The sequence below is a fragment of the Sphaerodactylus townsendi genome, linkage group LG10 (assembly GCF_021028975.2).
Source record: "Sphaerodactylus townsendi isolate TG3544 linkage group LG10, MPM_Stown_v2.3, whole genome shotgun sequence".
Taxonomy (NCBI): domain Eukaryota; kingdom Metazoa; phylum Chordata; class Lepidosauria; order Squamata; family Sphaerodactylidae; genus Sphaerodactylus; species Sphaerodactylus townsendi.
Window position 1 is genome coordinate 599,721 of NC_059434.1, and position 24,130 is coordinate 623,850.

A 24,130-nucleotide genomic window follows, 5' to 3' on the forward strand; every position below is an offset into this window, starting at 1 on the left:
ATTGTTGAGAACCAAGGTCTCCTTGGCCACCTGGGTGCCACCAGTATAGCCGTCGCCTGTTCCAAATGAATCTTCCTCAGCAAGCGTGGGATTAATGGGAATGGTGGGAAAGCATAGAGCAGTCCCGGTGGCCATTTCACCATCAGCGCGTCTGTCTCTTCCACCTTTGGTTGGAAAAATCGTGAGAAGAACCTGGCCGTCTGAGCATTGTCCAGCGATGCTAATAGGTCCACGATCAGGGTTCCGAACGTCTTGCAGATTTGTTGGAATTCTCGTGGGTTCAGCTGCCATTTGCTTTCTTGCACCTGTTGCCTGCTTAGCCAATCCGCCTGATAGTTTAGTTTTCCCTTGATGTGCTGCGCTTCCATGGATAGTTGGTTCTTTTCCACCCAGGTCAAGATGTTTTCTACTTCCTGATGTAACCTCGGGGATTTTGAGCCCCCCTGGTTGTTTATGTACATCTTGGCGGTTACGTTGTTGGTCCTGACTATCACATGTTGTTGTTGCAGATCTTTCTGGAAGTGGCTTAAGGCCAGGGCTATGGCCCTGGTTTCTAGTAGGTTGATGGTCAATTTGGTTTCCTTTTCCGACCATCTTCCTTGAACAAACTTTTGGTCAAGGGTGGCTCCCCATCCCCGCAAACTGGCGTCTGTGAAGATTTGTGGACGTTCCCCGTGTAGGTAATGTTTGCCCTTCTGTAGGTTTCTTTTGATGAGCCACCATCTGAGGCTTTGGCGGACCGTGTTCGGTATGGTGATGTTTCTGTCCTGTTTTTGGATTATGTTCCATTGGAATCAGCGCAGAAGTTGTTGTAATGGCCTGGCGTGGAATCGCGCCCACTGGTTCAAGTCCATCACTGATATGAACAGTCCCAGGAGACTGGCTGCCTTGAGGAGGGATGGTCGCCGTGACGCTAGCAGAGCAGAGGTCGCCTGTTGGATTTTCTGGATCTTGTCTTCTGGTATGAACATGGAGTCCTTGGCAGTATCCAGGATGGCCCCCAGATGCTCCAGTCTTCTTGTTGGTTTCACTGAGCTCTTTTCCAGGTTAACTAAAAATCCATGAGCTTGTAGTGTGGCCTGTACTCTGTTCACGTCCGTCGTGGCTTGTTGTCTGGACCTTGACCTGATGAGCAGGTCGTCTAAGTAGGGATGAATATGTATCCCCTCCTCTCTCAGGCGAATTATTGGGTCCTAGCAGAATTTTTGAGAACGTTCTGGGGACCGTGGCCAGTCCAAAAGGTAGTGCTTTGTATTGGAAGTGTTGCTGGCCCACAGCGAATCTCAGGAACTTTCTGTGAGCCTGGTGGATCGGTATGTGCAGGTATGCTTCCCTTAGATCTAGAGAGGTGAGGAATTCGTTGTGACGTTAAGGCCAGTGATATAGTTCCAAGTGTTTCCATGCGGAGCTCTGGTAGACGAATGGACTTGTTGACCGTCCTTAGGTTCAACACTGCTCTGCAGTCCCCATTTCCTTTGGGGACTGTGAAAAAGTGTGAATATGTGCCTAAGAACCTCTCCTGGGTCGGAACTGGTTCTATTGCCTGGATAGCTACGAGATGATTAACTGCCTGAAGAGTCTTGGTAGCTTTGGTCGACCTTAGGGAGAGTGGAGATGGTATGAATTGCTGTTTTGGAAACCGTACAAACTCTATCACGTAGCCTTCTTGAATGACCTCCCTTGCCCACCTGTCTATATGTGGCCCCTGCCAGGCTGACTTGAACCTGGACAGGGTGTCCAGGTAGTCCGGGTAGTCATTGTTTCTTGAAGTCTGGTTTGAACGGCTTCCCTTGTTTGTTGTGCTGTTTTGGGAAGTTTTCGTTCCGAAAGGAGCTCTGTTGGTGTTGTTGGTGGTGTTGCCAGCTAGTTTTATTTCCTTCTCCAGAATATCTGGGGAGTACTCTGTTAGATCGAAAGGTGTTTCTAGAGTTGGTGTTGTTTTTCTCCTGTTTTACAGATTTAGGCATTGCCTTCTTTTTATCTTTTGTTTCAATCAGCACCCTCTCGAGGTGCTTGCCGAATAACGCCTCTCCAAACTACGAGTAGGCAGCTACTACGTTTTTGAGCGTGCGTCCACTTGCCACGGGCGGATCCACACGTTGCTCCTGGCAACCATACTTGAGGCCATGGCCATGGCTATTAAGGCGATGGCATCCAGCAGGGCGTCTGCTATGAAGGCGGATGCGATGAGCACCCTTTCCACTCCTTCTCTGGTAGCAGAGTCCATTGCTGGGATCCTCTCCAGGATCCTCTTAAGCCATACCATGCTGGCTCTGGAGACCGTAGAAGCCGGGGTGAGGGTTTTGATGGCTGCGGCCATCCATTCGTGTGCCTTCCGCAGAGCTGCTTCTGATCTCCTATCCAGGGGATCTCTTATATTCCCTTCCCCCTCCTTCACTACCAGGTCCCCAGAGTGCAGTGCAGCCACTGGCGCATCTACTGGTGGTGCCTGTAACATGCTATGGAATTGCTGGGGTACTAGATAGGTTTTCTTGAAAGATGGTGGAAGCGTTTTATGAGCCGCAGGCTTAAGCAATTCTCTTTTCATGCGTCCCACAAAGTATTCTGGGATTGGGAAAACCTTTTCTCCCACCTGCTCTTGTGGAAAGTAGTCTGCCTTCCCTTTGGGGAAGCCCTTAATTGGTTTAGATGGCACAATATTCAAATCTGGATTGACTGGGGGGTCCTCTGCACCCTCCTGATCTTGTAGATCCAATGCCAAAATAGACTTAGTGATCAGCAACTGAAGGTCCTCTAGTTTGAAAAATTTTGGCGATTGTTCGGTGGCCTCTATATTGGTCTCTTCCGAGTCAGAGAACCTCTCTTCCCCTGCCCCCTCTTCTCCATCGGAAGAGTTCTCTTCCTCCTCAGGGAACTCGTCTTCCCTCCTCCTCCATTTGCATGGTCGGGAGTGCAGCTTGTCTGCGGCCTGACTGCTTGGGAGGTCTGCTGTTCCCTGGCTTTGAGGGCCTTGTCAATCTCCTCCCTCAGAAAACGCGCAAACGCTGCTGGGGGACCGTGCTGCCAGGCCGCGACCGCCTCTGCCGCGGGGTCTGGCACTGAATTGGGGCCTATGCTGGCCTCCGTCCCCTCCCCCCGGCTCTTGCCTTGCGGTGGAGGTGGTTGCCGGACACGAGTTGCCGTCTTATGGGTCGGGGGGGAGCACTGGGGACTCCGAATCCCGCATGGGGTAGGAGGACCCGGTGGTGGAAGGCGGCGAGCTCCCTGTGGCCGTCCTGCCGCGCAGCCGTTTGCTTGCGGGCGCGTTGTCGTTTTTGGCCGCTCCTTTCTTCTTCTTGCTTTGTGTCTCCATTGTGGCCTCAGTGGAAGCGCTGGCTTTTGCCTTGCTTGCTCTGGTTCCCTCTGCAGCGGAGCGTACAAATCCCTCCCGGGGGTGTGTGAAAGAGCCGGTCGCCATCTTGGCAGGAAACTTCACTCGGCAGTAAAAAAGGCAGGAGGCTTTAACACACTCCTCGCCCTGAGAACCAACTGTCCTCTGTACTCCCCTTCCCCTTCCCCTTGCTAAAGAGAGCTCTCTACCTGGGGGGGATGACAAGGGAGAACACACGGATCACACACACAAACAACTTACACACACAGTCTAAATGCTAGGCACCTATGGAGCTAAGCCGAAAAGCATGCACTCCTTGCAGGCAGGAAAGAATACTGGGGCTAGAAGGCAAAGTGACCTCACAGGAAGAGGACGTTAATTTGTTAATTGGTTCCTGCCTCCTTGCAATTGGTGAAGAAGACACCCTATCAAGATATCCCCCGCCTCCAGTAGAAAGCCAGTTCCGCTTGGCCTGGCTTTCTGGCCTCATTTATCCTTGCTCAATTCCCACCTCCCAATTTCCCAGAGAAAGTATAAAAAGTAGTAGTTTGAAGCTTAGGTGCCTCTAAGGCCTTGACAGGGATAGATGCAGCCACCTGCCTCGCCTCTCCCCACCCTTTCAGGCCAACAAGCACATCCTGTCATTCAGCCTAGTGATCTACAATCAGTGTCAAAGCAATAAACATGTGAAAGGAAAGGAAGAGAGAAAGTCCCTTTACATATCAATCAGAGTACACATCAATCGAGTTACATGAAAGTTGCAACTGGGTTACATATGCCAGGATCTGCTCCTAACAAGATGACACCAAATTTGCAGATGATACCAAATGAGGAGGGGTAGCTAACACCCCAGAGGACAGCGTCAGAATTCAAAATGACCTGGACAGATTAGACAGCTGGGCCAAAACAAACAAAATGAGTTTCAACAGAGATAAATGTAAGATACTACACATAGGCAGAAAAAATGAAATGCACAGATATAGGATGGGTGACACCTGGCTTGACAACACTACAAGCGAAAGAGATCTGGGAGTCTTAGTAGACCATAAATTAAATATGAGTCAGCAGTGTGATGCGGCGGCCAAGAAAGCCAATGCGATTCTGGGTTGTATCAATAGGAGTATAGTGTCAAGATCAAGGGATGTAATTGTACCTCTGTATTCTGCATTGGTTAGACCTCACCTGGAATATTGTGTACAGTTCTGGGCACCGCAGTTCAGGAGGGATATTGAACAGCTGGAGCGGGTCCAGAGGAGGGCAACCAAAATGGTAAAGGGCCTGGAGTCCATGCCCTATGAAGAGAGGCTTAGGGAGCTGGGGTTGTTTAGTCTGGAGAAGAATAGGTTAAGGGGTGACATGATAGCCATGTTTAAATATTTGAAGGGATGTCATGTCGAAGAGGGAGCAAGCTTGTTTTCTGCTGCCTCAGAGACTATGACACAGAGTAATGGATTCAAGGTGCTGGAAAAGAGATCCCACCTAAACATTAGGAAGAACTTCCTGACTGTCAGGGCTGTTCAACAGTGGAATTCAGGACCTCCGAATGTGGTGGAGTCTCCTTCTTTGGAGGTTTTTAAAGGGAGGCTCGATGGCCATCTGTCAGGAGTGCTCTGATGGCGTGTTCCTGCATTGCTGGGGATTGGACTTGATGGCCCCTGTGGTCTCTTCCAACTCCATGATTCTATGATTCAAAGTATTTGGCCAAAACACTATGCTTTAACCACAGAGCTTTGACTTAATGCTGGGGGAGCCTGCAGTGATGCAATAATGCCAAGAGCCCAGTAGTTGCCCTCCCACATCTCCAGTTTTCTCCCTCCGCCCAGCTGAGAGGCCACAGGAAGGGCCAGATGGGGGTGGGATATCTCTGTCTGAAGCGGGAACCTGGCAATCCTACTACTTGCTCAGAGTTTGCTATCTGGCACTAAAAAGAGGGGGGAAGGGAGGGGAAGGGAACTGTGTTGGCAGTAGACTACCCTGAGGTGTTTTTTATATTTAACTAAGGCCTTCTCATGAATACTTCACTGGCTGAAGTCAAAAGACAGCTGAAAAAACAGCCTGAAAACACTGATCTGACATTCATATTCAAGATCTTTATTGGCATATAAACTCCAGTGAATTAACATATGAATAGGATAAAATCAGGTCAATAAAATCCAAGGTTTAGGCAATAAAAGAGTGATATATTATAAATACTACTTCTCACTGCTTGCTGCAAGAACTTAGCAACTGAATCTATTATATCCGTACCCTGGGCAGTCATAAGAAAAAATGCCATATACTCATCAGAGTGCTATTTCTTAATCCCAAGCAACAGGGTTTTAAGCCTGGACCAGATCACCTGATAGAATAAGCAGTATGGGAAAATATATGTTATTTATTCTATATAGTGCTGGCCACAGGGGCATAGCCTAGCTATTTGTGGAATTTTCTGGAATCTCCCATACAATATTGCCAAGGGTAGCACATTTAGTCTTGCTAGTGTGTATGCCCTAAGTCCGTGGTGGCGAACCTATGGCACTCCAGATGTTCATGGACTACAATTGGCCATGCTGGCAGGGGCTGATGGGAATTGTAGTCCATGAACATCTGGAGTGCCATTGGTTTGCCACCACTGCCCTTTGATTCACCACTCCTCCACATGAGCAGCAGACTCTTATCTAATGAACTGGATTTGTTTTCCCACTCTTCCACCCACCTCCCAGGGTGTTTGTTGTGGGGGGGAGGGCAAGGAGATTGTCAGCCCCTTCGAGTCTCCTACAGGAGAGAAAGGGGGGATATAAATCCAAACTACTACTACTACTACTCCCCCTCTTCCTCCTCCTCCTCTTCTTCTTCTAAATCCTGCTGAGTGGCCTTGGACAAGTCACAATTCTCTCAGAACTCTCAGCTTCACCTACCTCACAAGGTGTCTGTTATGGGGAGAGGAAGGGAAGGAGTTTGTCAGCCCCTTTGAGATTCCTGACAGTTGAAAAAAGTGGGGTGTAATTCCGAACTCCTCTTCTATCAGAAAGGCTACTTTCCAGATACTTAAATTCTGTTGTCTTAAGAGGTTCAAAAGGTAGGGAAATAAGGTGCTTGCAACACTTTCCCAAAACTCCACATTGGGAAGTGATGCTCTATTGGGGGAGAGGACTAGCTGTGTGCCTCCCCCCTTCAAAAATTTCCTAACACAGGTGTTACAGTAACAGAAACCTCTGTCTCCCAAGTCCACCACTATTGCTCCTTCCTGACTCTTCAATGTGTTAAGCCTCAGTCCCAGTTTCCAGCCCTCCAAGAGGAAGAGTTTATCCCTTTTTTCCTTGTCCATCTTTTGAAAGCCAACCACAAGTAATCATAAATGTTTCCAGTTGTTGGTCTGCTTGCTTGTACCATAACATCTATCACCTCTCTAGGGAAACCTAAACCTCTCAGGAACCAGGCTGTCAGCTGTAGCCAGAATCGGTTTGGGTGCTCTATCAGGCCCTGGAACAGAAGATCCTGCCAACCTGGCAGCCTCCATGGATGGAACCACTTCAGCCAGTGAGGTGCAGCAGAAATTACTGTCACCCTGTTCTTGATGAATGCCTTCCCTATCAGAGGCAATGGGAGAAAGGCATAAAGAAGGTTGGTTCGCAACAGATGGTTAGGATGCCATTGCGGGCGGGCGGGGGGGGGGGATTTGCTGGGGAGAGTTTTAGCATTTGCAGGTGCTGCTTATCTGTTTCCCTGGCCTTGGAGCTCTGAGCTGGGACAAGACTTCAGGCTGGACTTTTCCTAACTGTCTTGGTTCACAGGTGGGAGGTTGGGAATTGCTACATCATATTATCAACTGTTTGGGCGCCAATTCATCAGAACAGCCTTCTGCTGTCTTTCTCATGTCTTCAACAAAATCCTTGAACCCATCAAGTGAGTTATTGTCTGAACAGGGAATCTGACATCCACCCAAGTGATGATGAAACTGGAAACACTGCATTGTTTTGTGGTTGTTTGGGATCGTTGTGAGCCACCTAGAGCCCTTTGGGGATGAGGCGGCCTATAAAATTGAATGAATGAATGAATGAATGAATGAATGAATGAATGAATGAATGAATGAATGAATGAATCAATCAATCAATCAATCAATCAATCAATCAATCAATCAATCAATCAATCAATCAATCCACAAATCCTTGGCTGGTTAGGGAAACCATTTCATGTGACTTCTTCAGACTGGATTCACTATTTAGCTGATCCTTAAGGACATTTTCTGCATCCTTAGAAAGTTCGGCCCCTGCAGGTAACACCAACATCCGAGTGTCCTCTAAAGGAACCTTCAGGTCTTCCATTGTCTCTTGCGCCAACACATAATTTTTTTTGGTCTGGGCTGGCCCATTCTGCCTTAAGACCTTATTGAAGATATTGGGGAAGGGACACCTTGTAATGGGCTTCGTTGACTTTTAAAAATCTCTGTTATCTAACTTGGCAGAGGCCAAGAGCAAGGTTGTTTAGACTCATCTATTTGATAATTCAATTCAAGGTTGTTTAGACTCATCTATTTGATAATTCAATGATAATTCCCCCCCCCCCCCCCCCCGTGGCCTTTACATCTGTGCCTCTGCCATCTGGGGTTTGCTGACTTTCCCCGAAAGAGGGTTTGGGAATGGATCTGTTGGACGCCATTGCGTGTTAGTCTTAATCTCTATACCAGTTATTTTACTGCTGCTTTTAATGGTTTTAGTTATTTTATTTGTATACGTGCATCTTTATTTGTATACGTGCATTGTATTGTACACCGCCCAGAGCCCTACGGGGATGGGGCGGTATAATAAATCGAAAAAATAAATAAATAAAATAAAATAAATGTGGTTCCTACTTTTTTTAGGAGTCGGAAATTTTTCTGATTGGAACAGCCTGGAGTTTCCTCCTCCTCCTCCTCCTCCTCCTCCTCCTCCCCCTCCTCGTCAGAATCCAGAGCAGTCAAGATCTGAGGGACACTAAGCCATCTGTTCACTATTGTGTGAGGAGAAACCCCTCTTTGCCACCATAGCAAATAGTCTGGGGAAAGGTGGCCTCTTCCACATTATTATCCATTTCTGACTCACAAATAGGCCAGGGCTTACTGGGGAGCCAGCTGGTCCTGCTTGCTGGCACCTCATCCTCAGTTAGGAAGGAGTGTCTTGATCTGACTGGGGGCGGGGAACGTCTCTGTGCCTCAATTGTTCTCCTGTATAGCCATATCCCATAGCAAAGGGTGAATAGGTTCCAGTTCCCACCAAACAGCTTCCCATCTGTTTTGTGGGAGCTCAGGGGAATTGCCATAGTGAATAGACTGAGTTGGGATTTTGCACAGCAGTGAAAGGTAGGAAAAATGGAGAGGTTGCCATATTTGGAAGGACTGTGTACTGCTGACACCCCCCCCCCCCCCCAAGGTACTTGGGGTATGAATGCTAGCCCAAACTGTCAACCCCGAAGCTGCTTGGATGAAAGAGCAGGGGGATTCCTGAATTGGGTGGGTGGGGGGCTTACCAATAGCATTCTATCCAGCTGCCTCTGTGCTACTCCTCGCACTGCTCTCTTTAGTCCTCTTTCAATCTGATGCTCCTTGCGAGGTGCTTGTTGGGGCAAGAGCAAGATTTGGAGCCCTGGAATGCCCTGCCCAGGCCAAATCCTTCGGGCTTTCCAATGGTCCATGAGCCATGCCAGAGTCCTTTGGTTGCGCGAACTTTTCTGTCTGCCTGCCTCTTTCTTCAGTCCTGAAGAGGAGACTAATGAGTCAAATAAGAAGACGGCTAAATTGCCCATGACTGGAAGGGACAACCCCTGGCCATTCAGAAGAGCTTCTGCAAATCTGCATAGTCCTGCCTGAAGCAGTTGCGGGATGACCTAACCAGCCCTGATAACTAAAGCCCCACTGAAGGACAAGTCTGAAATACAATCCTGCACTTCTAGAAATTATCAAGTCAAACAACAACACAATCTCTTTGGACTTTACCTACTGGAACAGAAGGTTTGGAATCGGAGATAACTGGATTATAATTAAATGTAATTTAATTACATTTAATTACATTTAAAACAACTCAAATAGCACTGAGACAAGCACCTATCTGACACTACACAAAGAAACACACAGTCCAATAATTAGGTTTTTCTAAGTTCAAAGCAAAACAAATGAAGAAGCAGTTTGCCTTATTCGTGCAAGCTACAATTCTAAATAACAAGGTACTACCAGTTTAGAATCTTTATTTGGAGGGAAAGTATGAACCCTAGTTTGCCAGTATAGATACCACAGAAAATTACGTACAGTTTTGTTTTGAACCCAGAACTTATTCAGCTGGATGCATGTGAGACAAGAAGGGAGTGTTCAACGTTCCTTAAGGTCGCCAAGGTTCATTCAACTATGAAATGAATGTATCAATCCATTGTGCTACAGCAGGGGAAAAAGAACGAGATTGAAAATACACCAGTCGATCTTATAATGCACCTAACTAGATCAATTATGCAGCTTCATTTGGAATACTGTGGACAATGCTGGTCACTGTATCTCAAGAAGGAAAGCTGGAAAAAGTACAGAAGAGGACAACCAAGATGATTAGGGGGTTGGAGCACCTTCCCTATGAGGAAAGGTTGAAAAGTCTGAGACTTTTTTGTTTAGAAAAGAGACAACTAAAGGGTGGGGGGGCATGATAAAGGTTTACAGAATTATACATATGGTGCAGAGAGTTGATAAACAGAACTGGCTGCAAGTCTATCAAGACTTTGGAAGCTTTCGTGCAAATATCTAGGAAAAAATTGCTCACACACCTAAATAAGATGTGCTGATATAAGCAACTGGAACACAAAAGCAGGAAAAAGGGGAATAAAAAATTGTTGACAAATTTGGGCTGGGAACACGAAATGAAGCTGGAGAGTGACTCATAAAATTCTGTGAAGACAACAATTGGTTGCAAACACAAGTGTCAGGCAACTAAATAGACACTTGCATACATGGACATCACTGGACAGTCAATATAGAAATCACATAGATTACATAATTGGAAGCAGAATGCAAAGAAGCTCTATTGTCTCCGACAAAACAAGACCAGGAGATGCTTGTGGTACAGACCATGAACTGCTAATATTAAAAAATCAGAAGAAGCAGAAGAAAAACATCAGAACATTTACACTGCCAAAATATATCTAAGCAACATTCCTGAAAAGTTTAAAGACCATGTAAAGAATGAATTTACATTATTAAGTTTAAGTGAATGCAAACCAGAAGAACTATGGGTTGAAAGCAGAGATATTATTAAGGAAGAATGCACAAAGACAATTCCTGTAGCCAAAAGAGTAGAAAAGCCTTGATACATGACTGAGGAAATGCTTAACTTGACCGTAGAGATAAAGAGAACTATTATAATAACCAACAGTGTCCCCATGGCAGCTACCATCATTTGTGATTAAGTGTTTAATTGTGACTCTGTCAGACAGGCAATCAATTTCCCAGTCCAAATTCTACTTATAGTCATGATAGCCTTTATTGGCATTCCAAAATACAATAAATACAATAAAACAATAAATACAGTAAAACAATAAAACAATAAAACAATTGTCCATAAAAGACAGATAGTTACAGCAGCCATTCAGAGTCTCATCAATAGTTTAGTCCAAATGGACTCATCAAAAGTGCCATTCCTATACACCTCTCCACAGACCTGACTGAAAACCCTGTAAAGATCTCAGTGGTGCTGAATCTCTTCACAGCCGTTTGGCCTTGACTGAGTTCCCTGGCACGGGCGACGGGCCAGAATCCACAGCAACCACACTGTTAGAGGGCTTATCTCATAGAGTGAGATGAGAATTCCGTTCCCATGAGAATGGGACTGGAGACACCGGGAGGGGGATGGGACAAGGGGGTTATATTCTGTAGTTTAAGCGGGAGGTCCCATTCCAGTCATGCCGTGTGTATGAGCTTTCTAAGATGTCTGAATAAATGGTCTTTCAACCAAAAGCCTTTTATTTCTGCCTCGTTGGAATTCCTTACAAACCCACCAACAGAGCCCAGGCACCACAACAGCATACAGTATCAACCCTCCACTATGAAACGCAGAGTTTGTTAGAGTGGCACCTAACACAGAACAAGGGATAGGGGGTGAGAAAATGGGCAAACAATTGATTTGACTCCCATAGGTTGCCACAGCCTTCAGTTGTCACTCACTCCATCTAGCAATCAATAACAAAACTACGACATCCCTCAATGAATCACCCACATTTGACTTTGGGTGACCGTGACCATGAACCCAAAGGTTGCTGGCAGAGGTAGGCACTGTGTGCCAGTAGCAGATAGTTAATGTAAGCAGCATTGTTGTTGTTATGATGATAGCAATCTAGTGCTTAGTATCCATCTAGCGTTGCGTCTATAATCTTTAAAAGATATTTTGCTACGCTTTCGCAGAAGTAAGGATCAAGATTATCTAAGATTAAAGGAATCCTAAGAGCATCAGTTAGATGATTGTATAGAAGTGAAGCAATGATGGGTTGGGTCATTCTGATCTTGGCAAATCTTGCACAATGAAACAGAGTGTGCTCCAGTGTCTCTACTTGGCCTGAGTTGCATGGGCATAGCCTCTTTTGTTTATCTATGCGTTGGTATCTGCCTTTAAGGAGCATAGAGGGCATTAAATTGAAACGGGCCAAGGATATTGCTCTTCTGTGCCTTGGATTGGTAAGCCAGAAAAGGTAGTTGGCTGTATGTCCTTGTTCAAAAGGGATAAGCAAATTTAGAGGAGAGCATGTTTTCCTCGCTTCAGCTATTCTACTTGTGGTTTGAACTGTTTAAAAGGGATCATGTCCAATCCTTATATCTGGCCAGTATCCCTTTCCACAACCTCAGTATAACTTTCACCTCAGCCTACTTTCAAACCATGCGAACTGCTTTGCTAGATGGACATTATTCCCAAACACTGTGGGCCATTTGTCTATGCATTCGTGGAGCTGCAGTACAGAAGACCTATTGCACTACAGTCTGTCCTCTTCATATACAGCCCAGGACTAAATTTCTTAAAGCATTTTTAAATGACTTAATTTCCTTTTCAAATTCAGAGAAGCTGCTCTTTCCTTTCAAATGTCAATCTATTTCCTAAAGAGTGCCACCTTTTGCCAAGAAAATGTAGGCTAAAGCTGTACTTAATGAGAACATTTAATATATTTAATGACTAGCATTTTTTGATCAGACTGTTTTAATATCATCATTTATGAAGCCAAATTAGCTAGCCTGTTACATATTGTTAGAATGAGCTGGCCTAAAAATAACACTGGGAAAGTCAGCACCATACTTTATTCCCAGAAGCTCATGGCCCTAAGATCACTCACTCTCCAAACTACTAATCCTGTTTGCATTTTACGCACATTTGAAGAGTTAACCCAGGAGATTATTGCCACTATTCTGACCACCAACCACGTGGAAAGAACTAAATCAAGTAGCCAACATGATCTAGCACTAAATAATTAATACTATCGCATAAAGCAACTCTTACGGGAGACTTATGCAATCTTTAGAGACACCTCCTGTAATAACACTTTGGGTACATACTTCTCCCTAAAGAACCAACTATATAGTATTCTCAAAAAACGTAAACTCATCTCACTAAATGATCACTCGGAGCAACTTGTACAGGCAATAAGCTGTAATGACTCAAGGAAGTTCTGGTCCCTTGTATCCAATGACTCAGGTTCACTTAGTTTCCACGCAGCTTGTACATCTAGTCATACCTGGCAGAAGTACTTCTTTGATGTTTTTAACAAGGCCCCTCAGTCTCCTAACCTACATGTTTCTGTCTATGTAAATGACAGTCCAGAGTGGCCCCCTGTCTGTGCAGAAGAAGTGCATGAAATTGTGCTCCAACCAAAGGACCACAAGACTCCAGGACCCGACAGGTTCCCCCCAGAGTTATTCAAGATCTTTGTAGATTGGTGGGCCCCTGTACTAGTAGCCCTTTTTACATCCATTAATCAAACAGCTCTTGTACCATCAGATTGGACCCATGCAATTATAATCCCTGTCTTCAAAAAGGGAGATTTTTTTTGCTCCCTTCCAATTACCGTCCTATTAGTTTATTATCCATCACTGGCAAAATATATGCCAAATATTTGCACAATAAATTCTCTTCATGGATTATAGAAAACAAAATCATTGGCCCAGAACAAATAGGATTCCAACATGGAAAATCTACCTTAGATCATTGTTTGATCCTTAGGACTCTAGTCACAAAATACACTAGCAGAAGTAAATCATCCCAGTGTGTAGCCTTTTTGGATTTAAAGGGGGCTTTTGACTCTGGCTCCAGAGATCTACTTTGGAAAAAACTTGTTAACCTAGGAATTGACAGAAGGCTGCTTGCACTAGTAATGGCCCTACATCATGATACTACCTGTCAAGTCAAATGCTCTCCTGATAGTATACTTACTTCTCACATACCAATTAACAGGGGTATCAAACAGGGGTGTGTTTTGGCCCTGACCCTATTTAATCTATTTTTAAGTGATCTGGCTTCTTTTTTGCTGCAGGGTTCCTCACACTGTCCTACTTTTAATCATACGAGTATACCTTTACTTTTGTATGCTGATGACGCTATATTACTCTCCCGTACAAAAGCTGGCTTGAAACGTTCATTGGCACGATGTGTTGAATATTGTAGTCATAGTAACCTGACACTTAATTTCGCAAGTAAAAAATAATGGTTTTTGCTTGTTCTTGGAGACCATTCAGTTGGCCAATAAACAATGAACAGCTTGAACAGGTCAAACCTTTTAAATACTTGGGTCTCCACTTTAATTACAATTCCTCTTGGGTTACCCAAAGGAAATTGGCTATTGAATCAAGCAAACTCAGTCGCTATTTTCGCACCAAAGGTCATGAATTTGTACCTGCAGCTATTAAGGCATTTAATGCTAAAATCACCATGCAATTACTATATGGAATCCCACTGTGGATACAAGCATGGAGATGTGACATGGAAAGAGTTCAAATCATGCTTTCTCTATAGCATACTTGGCTTACCTCACTCAGTCCCATATGCTGCGGTCTGTTTGGAGGTGGGCCAACATTCATTCCATTCAAGAGCATGGTGCATGACTTTCTAATTCTGGATACGATTGCGCATTAATAACTGCGACAAGAGTTTCACTTATGAGGCTCTTTCTCTCAAAATCAAAACTGAATGGTGGTCCTTTGTTGAGGAAAAAATTCATGAACTGGGTTTATCCCTGGACACATTGGCCCTAGTGAATGCCAACGAGCTAAAGCTGACTATCAAAAAGAGTTGATATGATCTCGAGTATAGCTATCTGATGCAGCAGGCAAATAAATGCTGCTCTCCCTTACACTTGGGCATACCGCTAAAATCGCATACCATGGCTAGATATTTCCATTTGGTTTTAGAACCCAAACTGTGACGAGTTCTGACTCTTGCCACTCAGGGTAGAATACAGAAAGTGCCCTTTAATGAAAGACTATCCCTGCAGCTCAGCTTATGAAGAATCGATCCAACACGTGATATTACATTGCCTGTTACATAGCTTAGCTAGAAATAAATATCTAGACCCGTGGTTAAGAACCTCCATTGATAACACTGATTTATCAATTGTGGTAATTATGTCGGATTGTGTATCTGTAAGAGTATTGGAAGCATTGGCTAACTTTTTGTGCTGTCATTAGCATAACTGTATTGGAGATCATACTTATCACACTGGTGTTGCCATTGTTGCTGTTATATTGCTGTTGTTGTTCTAATTATGCCATTAAAGAGAGGTGTGTGTGTGTGTGTGTGTGTAATCGTTTATGACTTAGTTTTATATGATACACTGTACTTGCCTTCAGCCACAAACACCAAACATCAACAAAATGGATGCATTTTTAAAAATAACCAGGGACAATTGGATCAGATCAATTCAGGCAACACTAGGAAAAGTGTTCTCCTGGAATATAGCAGAATGGCACAATAAGCTATCTAACCAGGATTTCCTTATTTAAGAATATTTGACATAATATTTCTTCAGGAAACCTGGTGCCCCTCTACTATTATCATTCCAGAGTACACAGTCTTACCTGCCTACAAATTGCACTCTAGAGCAGGGGTAGGCAACCTTTACTACCCAAAGAGCCATTTGGACCCGTTTTCCACGGCCCCAAAGATCTACCGAGCCGGAGAGGCAGCTCCGCACAGAGCCGCCTCCGGTTCGGTCCCTCCACTCACCTTTCCTTCCAGCGCTGGGAGATGGAGGCACCAGGCAGGGAAACCCCCTCTGCCCAACAGAGCAGGCAGCCACCTGCTCCATGGGGCAAAGGGGGGATGGCGTCTGCGGCCTGCCCAGTGCTGCCGCCTCTTGCACTGCAGGAGGCAGCGGCGCTGGGCAGGGAAACCCCCTCTGCCCAACAGAGCAAGCAGTCGTCTGCTCAATGGGGCAGATGGGGAATGGCATCTGCGGCCTGCCCGGTGCCGCCGCCTCTTGCGCTGTGGGAGGCAGCAGCGCCAGGCAGGGAAACCCACTCGGCCCGACAGAGCAGGCAGCTGCCTGCTCCATGGGGCAGAGGGGGGATGGTGGCTGTGGGGATGACAGAGGGGGGATGGTGGCTGCTCTGGAGGGACATGCCCAAGCTACCCTCCAACCTCCAGGGGCATGTCCCTCCAACCCTCCAGAGCAGCGCTGGAAGGAGAGGTGAGTGGAGGGGATGCAAAAAGCGGCATCCTCACGCACGGAGCTGCCTCCGGTTCAGCTCCTCCACTCACCTTTCCTTCCAGCGCTGCTCTGAAGGGCTGGAGAGTCACGCCACGCTATCCTCCGACCTCCAGGCCACGTGGAGCTGCAGTATAAGGCTGAAAGAGCCGCATGCGGCTCTGGAGCCGCGGGTTGCAGACCCCTGCTCTAGAGGATGCCATCAAGCTGGACTTGCCATCTTCATCAGATCCAATCTCCACGCATCCGTGGAAATGTTGTCAACATGCAGCAATCTGGCCATGGCCGTAGCCTTCTCTTGGGACCACCTTGCGGTACTGTTGGTTAATGTTTATCTTCCCCCTTGTACATTGAAGGAGGAAAGAACTTCTCTTTGGAATAAACTACCGGCCTATCTAGAAGAACTGCAATTAGTACATGAATGTACAAATTGGCTCATAGCAGGAGATTTTAATGTGAGGGGGGGGGAGTGTGAACCTGGCCTACAGGCGGCATCAGGGTTGGAGCTGGACGATGCACCCTGGTTTTTCTCTCTCCCAAGGCGTACTAAGGATCATACTATAAATGGGTCAAGTTTAGACTTTGTTAATATCTGTTCTAAATTTGATCTCATTCACCTTAATGGTTTGATAGGAAAGGACCAAATATTTCACTTTGAAATGAAAAGGCCCGGACTCACTTACTCCTTATGTGCCTCCGGGTGCCCAGAAATCCTGTCTGGGTGGGGAGTGGCGCGTGAGCCTCCACCGGCCTCCTGCAAACTTCCCCTGCTTCCAAGACTGGACTGGCGGCCTCTGCACCTGCCTCTTCCCACCTCTAGCGATGCACGCTAGAGGCGGAAAGAGGCAGGTACAGAGACCATAGGGCCAGTTCCAGAAGCAGGGAAAGTTCTGTAAGGCCAGAGCAGGAGGCCGGTGGGGCTCAAGCACTGCTCCCCGCCCAGTCCGGACTCCCGGGGGCGAGTAGGGAGCTGGGCTGCCGTAAGTGGGGCCAGGCAGGGGGGAGTGCTGGGGGTGAATTTGCGCCCCTCTGGGCCAGTGGTGCAGCCTTCGGGGGAGACAGAAGCCTGCTTGTATCCGGCTGCTCCTCAGGGGCCCTGCAAGCCCACGCTCCCCCTCCCCTGGGGTGGTGGGATTCATTCAGCTACTGAACCGGTGAGAACCAGTTGAATCCCACTACTGGGGTGAGCCCTGCTCACCGGCATTCAACTGCGCCCCACCTGAACTCCCCGGAGGATTGGGAGGAGGAGGGGTGCTGCCCTGTTGCATGAGAGGGCACTGCCCTACTGTGTGCCCCTAGAAAGTGTCACCTGGGACTTCAGCACTACCCCACAGCTACACCACTGGTCACATGATTCACAGCTACACCACTGGTCATGTGATTCACAGTTACACCACTGGTCATGTGATGTACAAAAAGGGGTGTGTGTGGCTGTGTTTATGTTTGTATTGTAAAACATAGCTGGGTGAGTTAGTGCAATAGTGATTGGGGAAGGGGTATTTAGTTTACTTCCCATGTGATTTTTCTCAATCTACCTCACACACCCCTTCCCACTACTAGGCGGATGATGAGGAACTGGGGAAGTCGGCAGCAGCTGAGTAACATCTTGCTAAGTGCTCTCCAGGCCAGGGGGAGCCCAGAGATGCCTGCCAAAGAAGCTCTCGTCTTCAGCCCTTCGCCTGGGACTGGGCTGAAGATCAGTGAGTGGAGGAAGAAAAAGTTGACTGAGCGATCGGAAGCCTTCTCTCCCCTCCTTGTTCATGACTGTATTTCCTTCTCTGTGGGTTGTTAGCAACTTTGTGCCCCCACTGGGGAGATAAGCAGAATGCAAATATTCTAAGTGAATACAAAGAAACAGATGCACACACACACACGCGCGCGCGCGCGCACACACACACACAAAGAATCAGGAAGGGACAACCAAAGACATACAGCAGTGCTGCTCTGGTGATTAACTCTGCACACCAGTTTCAAAATTAAAACAAAAATCTCCAGTCATGAATGAAGTATGTTTTTTCCCTATTCCCTCCTCTTTTTATTAAATTGCTTAGACTTTTTAAATGATAAAAACAATATAACTGTTTGTCCAAATCCAAATCCAAAACCTTTGTTAGGCATAAAACCGGTGTGTGTCAAGAATTCCAAATACAATAAGACTGTTATTGCACAACTTGCAGTACACAAAGTAAAAATATAGCAACAGCTTCAGAGATTTCAACATTAGAGTTATTTAGAAGCTTAGCCATTTTTATCTTATCAGAAAGGAGCATAAATCCTGTTGGTAATACAGTTCTCAAATCAGTTCTGATGTTGTTGTATTTTGAACAGTGAAGCAGAATATGAGAAAGTGAATCAGTTGTATCAGGACAAAATCGACAGCAACGCTCATTTTGTGGAATATTAGAGAAGCGACCTTGAAGATGTACTGACGGAAAAGAGTTACACCTTGCTCTAGTCATGACCCATCTGCAATTGTAATTAACAAGTTGTTCCAGGTATATAGCAGGGCTAGATTTCTGAGGGATAATCCCAAAGAATATTAGAGAGCAAGAGCTTTGCGCTTTGCTCAGGAGAAATTAATATTCTTGATCAAATAATCTAGTCTTTAAGCGATGGTAAATCTCCGGAGCGGTGAGCATTTGTAGGGCCTCCCAAGAGAAGCCCAAGGAAAAGATCTTTTTTTCAATGTGTAGCCACCATTTCGAAAGCTGAAGCTCTCTCATTTCTAACTGGGACAAACTGTTAGGGTCCGTGCAGAAACAAAGACGCAGCCAAAACTTAAAAGTTACAACCCATGCCCTTGTTTCTAATAAATGTTGCCCTGATTCCAAACAAAGAACACCATAGGGGACACAATGCGGGGTGCCAAAGATCTTATATAGGAAATTGGATTGGATGCGTTCCAATTTCTGGTGCCATGCTTGGATCCAGATGGGGATACCATACAAAAGGTGCTGGGCCACCTTAGCATTAAACACCTTCAACGCTGCTGGTATGAATCTACCACCATTGTTATTAAAGAATTTCAGTACTGCAGCGGATAAATTTTTGCAGGCTTTAAGGGTGTTATCTCTGTGTGTGGTCCAGGTTGACTTATGATGGAATATTATCCCAAGATATTTGAACAATTTAACTTGCTCGGTGTCAGCACCTTGGATAGACCATCTCGAAGGTCTAAAAACATTGGAAAAAACCACAATTTTAGACTTAATTGGGTTAATGACCAACCTGTTGTTTGAACAGTATTCACCACACTTAGTCAGCATGTTTCTGAGACCAGATCTTGTTCTTGATAATAAAACTGCATCATCGGCATAAAGGAGGATAGACAGAGGCACACCATTCAGATAGGGGCAATGAAAGTTGAAACTATTCAATGTGGGGGCAAGATCATGCAAAAAAAGATTAAAGACAACTGTTTGTGAAGAACATGTTTCAGGTGCACCCACCAGACAACTAGGGGAAAGTAGCAAAGAAGAAATTCTTACTTTTGATGGTTACTCTTGTTCTTTTAAAGTTGTTTCTTCCAAAGATTAGCCACTAGAGATTATCGTCATCTGTTTATATTTCAGTTGTTCTGTCCTGGAAACCAACCAACACAAATGCTGTTGTTTTTTAAGGAAAAAATCAAAATTCCTATAACTCAGCAAAATTAGTGTCAGGACTACAAGTCCCAACATGCAGTAGTCCCCACCGGGATGCTGTAGGATTGGGAAACTTCCGCGAATGAGAACCCAGGGCAGGAGAAGGGACTACAGTGATTAGGTGGTACGAGCATTCAATCATGCCTTAAATACTGGAACTGAGGGGGAGATCCTCAGTTCCAGCACCCTGTAGCTAGGATGATACCAATCAATAAAGTTTTCCTGTTCAAGTGAACTTTGTCTGAGTGTGTTCAGCCTTACAATCAGACAAATACCTTGAATGGGATATGAGAATAATTACAGTTTAGAACTTCTATCTCACTCCAAGATGACATGAGGGGAAGGCACCTACATCCTGATCAAGTTAGGGAGAAGAGGTCCGTGATGCAGACCACCCAGTGAATCTCCACTGTCCAAAGAATGCAAGAGGGCTCCGTGGCCAGTTCCCCTCCTAATCCACAACCCCAGAGTGTGCACTGAGATCAGTCATAATACAGCACATTCAGAAGATAGCTGTGCTGGTCTGCAGTAAAAAAAGTTAGATTCAAGGATGATGAAGGGAACTTTGACTCTCAAAAGCGTATACCGCAAAAATTTTGTTGATCTCTAAGATGCTTCTGGATATAAATTTAGCTGATCACAGAAAAGCAGTTCTCAACTGCTGTCAGCCATTTCAAAGAGGAAGCAAACACGCTCCAGCCCTATGTATGGGGTATGGAAATTGGACAATGATTGAAAAAGATAAAGAGGAGTTTGGATTTATGACTCGCTTTTCTTAACTGTAAGGAGTCTCAAAGAGCTTACAACTCCTCCCCTTCTCCTCACAATGAACACCTTGTCAGGTCAGTGGGGCCAAGAGTCTGCAGAGAACGATGACTGGCCCAAGGTCACCCAGCAGGCCTAATGAGGGAGAAACACGGGATACTCTCCAAATCGGCCCCACAGAACCCCTGCAGACAGTTCAGGCAGCGCCTGGCTGAGCAGCAGGGTCAGCTCCTGAGCAGCAGCAGCAACAAGACCAGGAGGCTCTGATGCAAGATTTATGCAGGACACTGGAGTGGGACCAGGCAGGAGGCCCCATGACAGCCGCAATGGGGGGGTGGGGGTGGAAGTGGGATGTGCAGCACCTGGGACCAGCTGACTTCCCTACATCCCACTCTTTAAACTGGAACCAGATGTTTATGTCGAAGGATCCCGTGAAGTATTTGAGAAGACGGTGGAAGCAGAAGGGGGCCCAAACCCCAGTGGGCCTTCATCATCATGGGGCCCCACCTGGCCAGAGAGGCACAGGAGCCCTACAGATCCTACCTAAGGAGCAGGTGGTGGCAGACTGCGACTGGTTGAAAGCGGCCATCCTTGATTGTTATGTGATTGCACCAGAGACCTACCAACAGAAACTCAGAGCCCTGACCTCCCCAAAGGCCACCCAACCCATCTGTGACATCAATTTGGGCCCTGGGGTCGCCTTAAGGCAGATATGACTTGATGGCCCGCAAGAGTGAGAGTAGGAAATAAGGGCCAACTGACAGATTCAATCCAGTTGAGGAAGGGTGTAAAACAAGGTTGCTTGTTAGCCCCATTCCTATTCAATTTCTTTATAAATGACTGTGTACAATCTATGGGAGACCCTACTTTTTTCCCTCCAGTTCTGGAAGGGAGACAGATACCAATACTCTTATATGCCGACGACATGGCTGTCATGTCGATCACCAAAGTAGGAATGAAACGAATGCTCTCTAGATTAGCAATGTACTGCAACATCAATAAACTAAAAATTAATGGCAGCAAGACAAAAATAGTTGTCTTTGGAAGCAGAAATAAGAAACAAAACTGGAAAATAGAGCAGCAGCTGGTTGAGCAAACCTCCCTATATAAATACTTAGGACTAACCTTTCAGGATTCTTTATCCTGGAGGGCCCAAAAAATTCCAGCGCAACTTGTCTGTCCTATGGGCTACTTAGATTTTTCTTTGGCAAAGGAGGCCTACTGATTCCTCCAATTCTTAAAGCGTTTCAGAGTAAAGTGCTGGCGCAAGTACTGTACGGAGCAGAAATTTGGGGTTGGGACATCGCCACAGTAGGAAAACTGGAAACAGTCCAAAATATCTTTCTGAGAAAGATTTTGGCCCTGCCACCCTCCACCCCCGCCCCGTTGCTCCAAATGGAAGTAGGACTACCTTCCATCAGGACTAGAATCCATGTAAGAATACTTCTGTACTATAAAACCCTGGCAACTCTAAAGCCCAACCAACTAGTAAATCTGAGTTACAGACACATGATGAGAACAAATAGGTGGAAGGACCAAATTTCTCCCATACTAGCTCTCTATGAAATTCCTGACCTGGAAACTATTCATATATGGGACGTCAGCAAAATTCGTGACTGGCTCTATAGTAAAGATGCTCTACAAGACAACCAACTTGCTGCCATCCAGAAATACTCCCCATGGTTCTCTCGTGTTAAAAAGAACAAATGTTACGCACAATATCTTACAAATCTCAAGGAAGCAAACCTAAGAAAATCATTCACTTCCCTGAGATATCAGACGTTTAAATCAGAACATTTACTGGGGAATTTGCTAAAATACCAAAAGAGCTACGAGTATGCAGATGTAGCTTAAATCAGTGTGAGGACATAATACACTACACACTTCATTGTCCATTTTATTCTGCTATCCGTAACAAATATATCAATTATATCCTGTCAGGCCTGACAGGCAGCAAAGAGGAGAAAGTTTGCTTTCTGATGGCTGATGTGTATGCTGAGGTTACATCCAAAGTAGCGATATTTATGTTTCTAGCAGCAAAAATCAGAGAAAGTTCAACTGATGTTCAAACCACAGAAGCTAAGCTGTAATGAAGGTGGTTGGAGATTCCTAGAATTACAGTCCTGTTGTGGCTAGATTTATGATATTCCGCTTGATGTTGTATGGCTGCATTGCTTCTGTACTCTAATGCTTGAAAAACTCTCATAACATGTTTTATACTTTTGTAATCTGAGGGGAGTAGGGCTTTGGCTGAAGTACCTTTTTATGTGTATATGGCCTAAGGCTAATAAACACTGATTGATGACTTGATGGCCAAAAAATATATATCTTCCACTTTCAGCAAAACTGTCGAATTTCCAAGTGACTTCAGTGGCTTGGTGAAAATCTAAGTTATGAAATGTCAGTGTCCCCATTTCAAACTGGAAATTATCAGAGATGTTTAATCATTCCTGTGTTTGAATCACAGTTCAAGTAGAAATTGGGGGCAGCACCCTCAGATTTGAAAAAACTATCCAAATTATTCTCATGCCCCTGGACGTTCTATTGTTCAATAATGAGACTCCAAAATCAGATGATTTCTTTATTATGAAACAGCATCAGGAAAAAAACATAAGAACATAAGAACGAGCCTGCTGGATCAGACCAGAGTCCATCTAGTCCAGCTCTCTGCTACTCGCAGTGGCCCACCAGGTGCCTTTGGGAGCTCACCTGCAGGAGGTGAAAGCAATGGCCTTCTGCTGCTTCTGCTGCTCCTGAGCACCTGGTCTGCTAAGGCATCTGCAATCTGAGATCAAGGAGGATCAAGATTGGTAGGCATAGATCACCTTCTCCTCCATAAATCTGTCCAAGCCCCTTTTAAAGCTATCCAGGTTAGTGGCCATCACCACCTCCTGTGGCAGCATATTCCAAACACCAATCACACGTTGTGTGAAGAAGTGTTTCTTTTTATTAGTCCTAATTCTTCCTCCCAGCATTTTCAATGAATGCTCCCTGGTTCTAGTATTGTGAGAAAGAGAGAAAAATTTCTCTGGCTCATTCCGCACATGCAGAATAATGCACTTTCAAACTGCTTTCAGTGCTCTTTGAAGCTGTGCGGAATAGCAAAATCCACTTGCAAACAGTTGTGAAAGTGGTTTGAAAACGCATTATTTTGCGTGTGCGGAAGGGGCCTCTGTCAACATTTTCTACCCCATGCATAATTTTATAGACTTCAATCAGATCCCCCCTCAGACGTCTCCTCTCCAAACTAAAGAGTCCCAAACGCTGCAGCCTCTCCTCATAAGGAAGGTGCTCCAATCCTTCAATCATCCTTGTTGCCCTTCTCTGCACTTTTTCTATCTCTTCGATATCCTTTTTGAGATGCGGCGACCAGAACTGAACACAGTTCTCCAAGTGCGGTCGCACCACTGCTTTATATAAGGGCATGACAATCCTTGCAGTTTTATTATCAACTCCTTTCCTAATTATCCCCAGCATAGAGTTTGCCTTTTTCACAGCTGCCATGCATTGAGTTGACATTCCCATGCAACTATCAACTAAGACGCCCAAATCCCTTTCCTGGTCTGTGACTGATAGCACTGACCCCTGTAGCGTGTATGTGAAGTTTGGATTTTTTGCCCCTATGTGCATCACTTTGCATTTTGCTACATTGAACTGCATTTGCCATTTCTTAGCCCACTCACCTAATTTATCAAGGTCCGCTTGGAGCTCTTCACAATCC

At 45.5% G+C, this 24,130-nt stretch overlaps 1 protein-coding gene across 3 annotated transcripts in view; it reads right to left on the reverse strand.

The window, feature by feature from the left end:
- Positions 1-24,130, reverse strand: part of TSPAN9 (tetraspanin 9) — a 208,446-nt gene that overhangs the window by 146,785 nt on the left and 37,531 nt on the right. Inside the window, exons 2-3 of one of the 3 annotated variants that reach the window (XM_048508806.1) lie at positions 19,489-19,582; positions 9,591-9,713 (exon numbers count right to left, since the gene is read on the reverse strand). The exons of 1 other annotated variant lie outside the window; for it this stretch is intronic. The gene's annotated coding sequence lies outside the window, so the exon portion shown is untranslated. The remainder of the gene's footprint in view (positions 1-9,590; positions 9,714-19,488; positions 19,583-24,130) is intronic. One more of the 3 variants, XM_048508805.1, reaches the window with a different exon arrangement.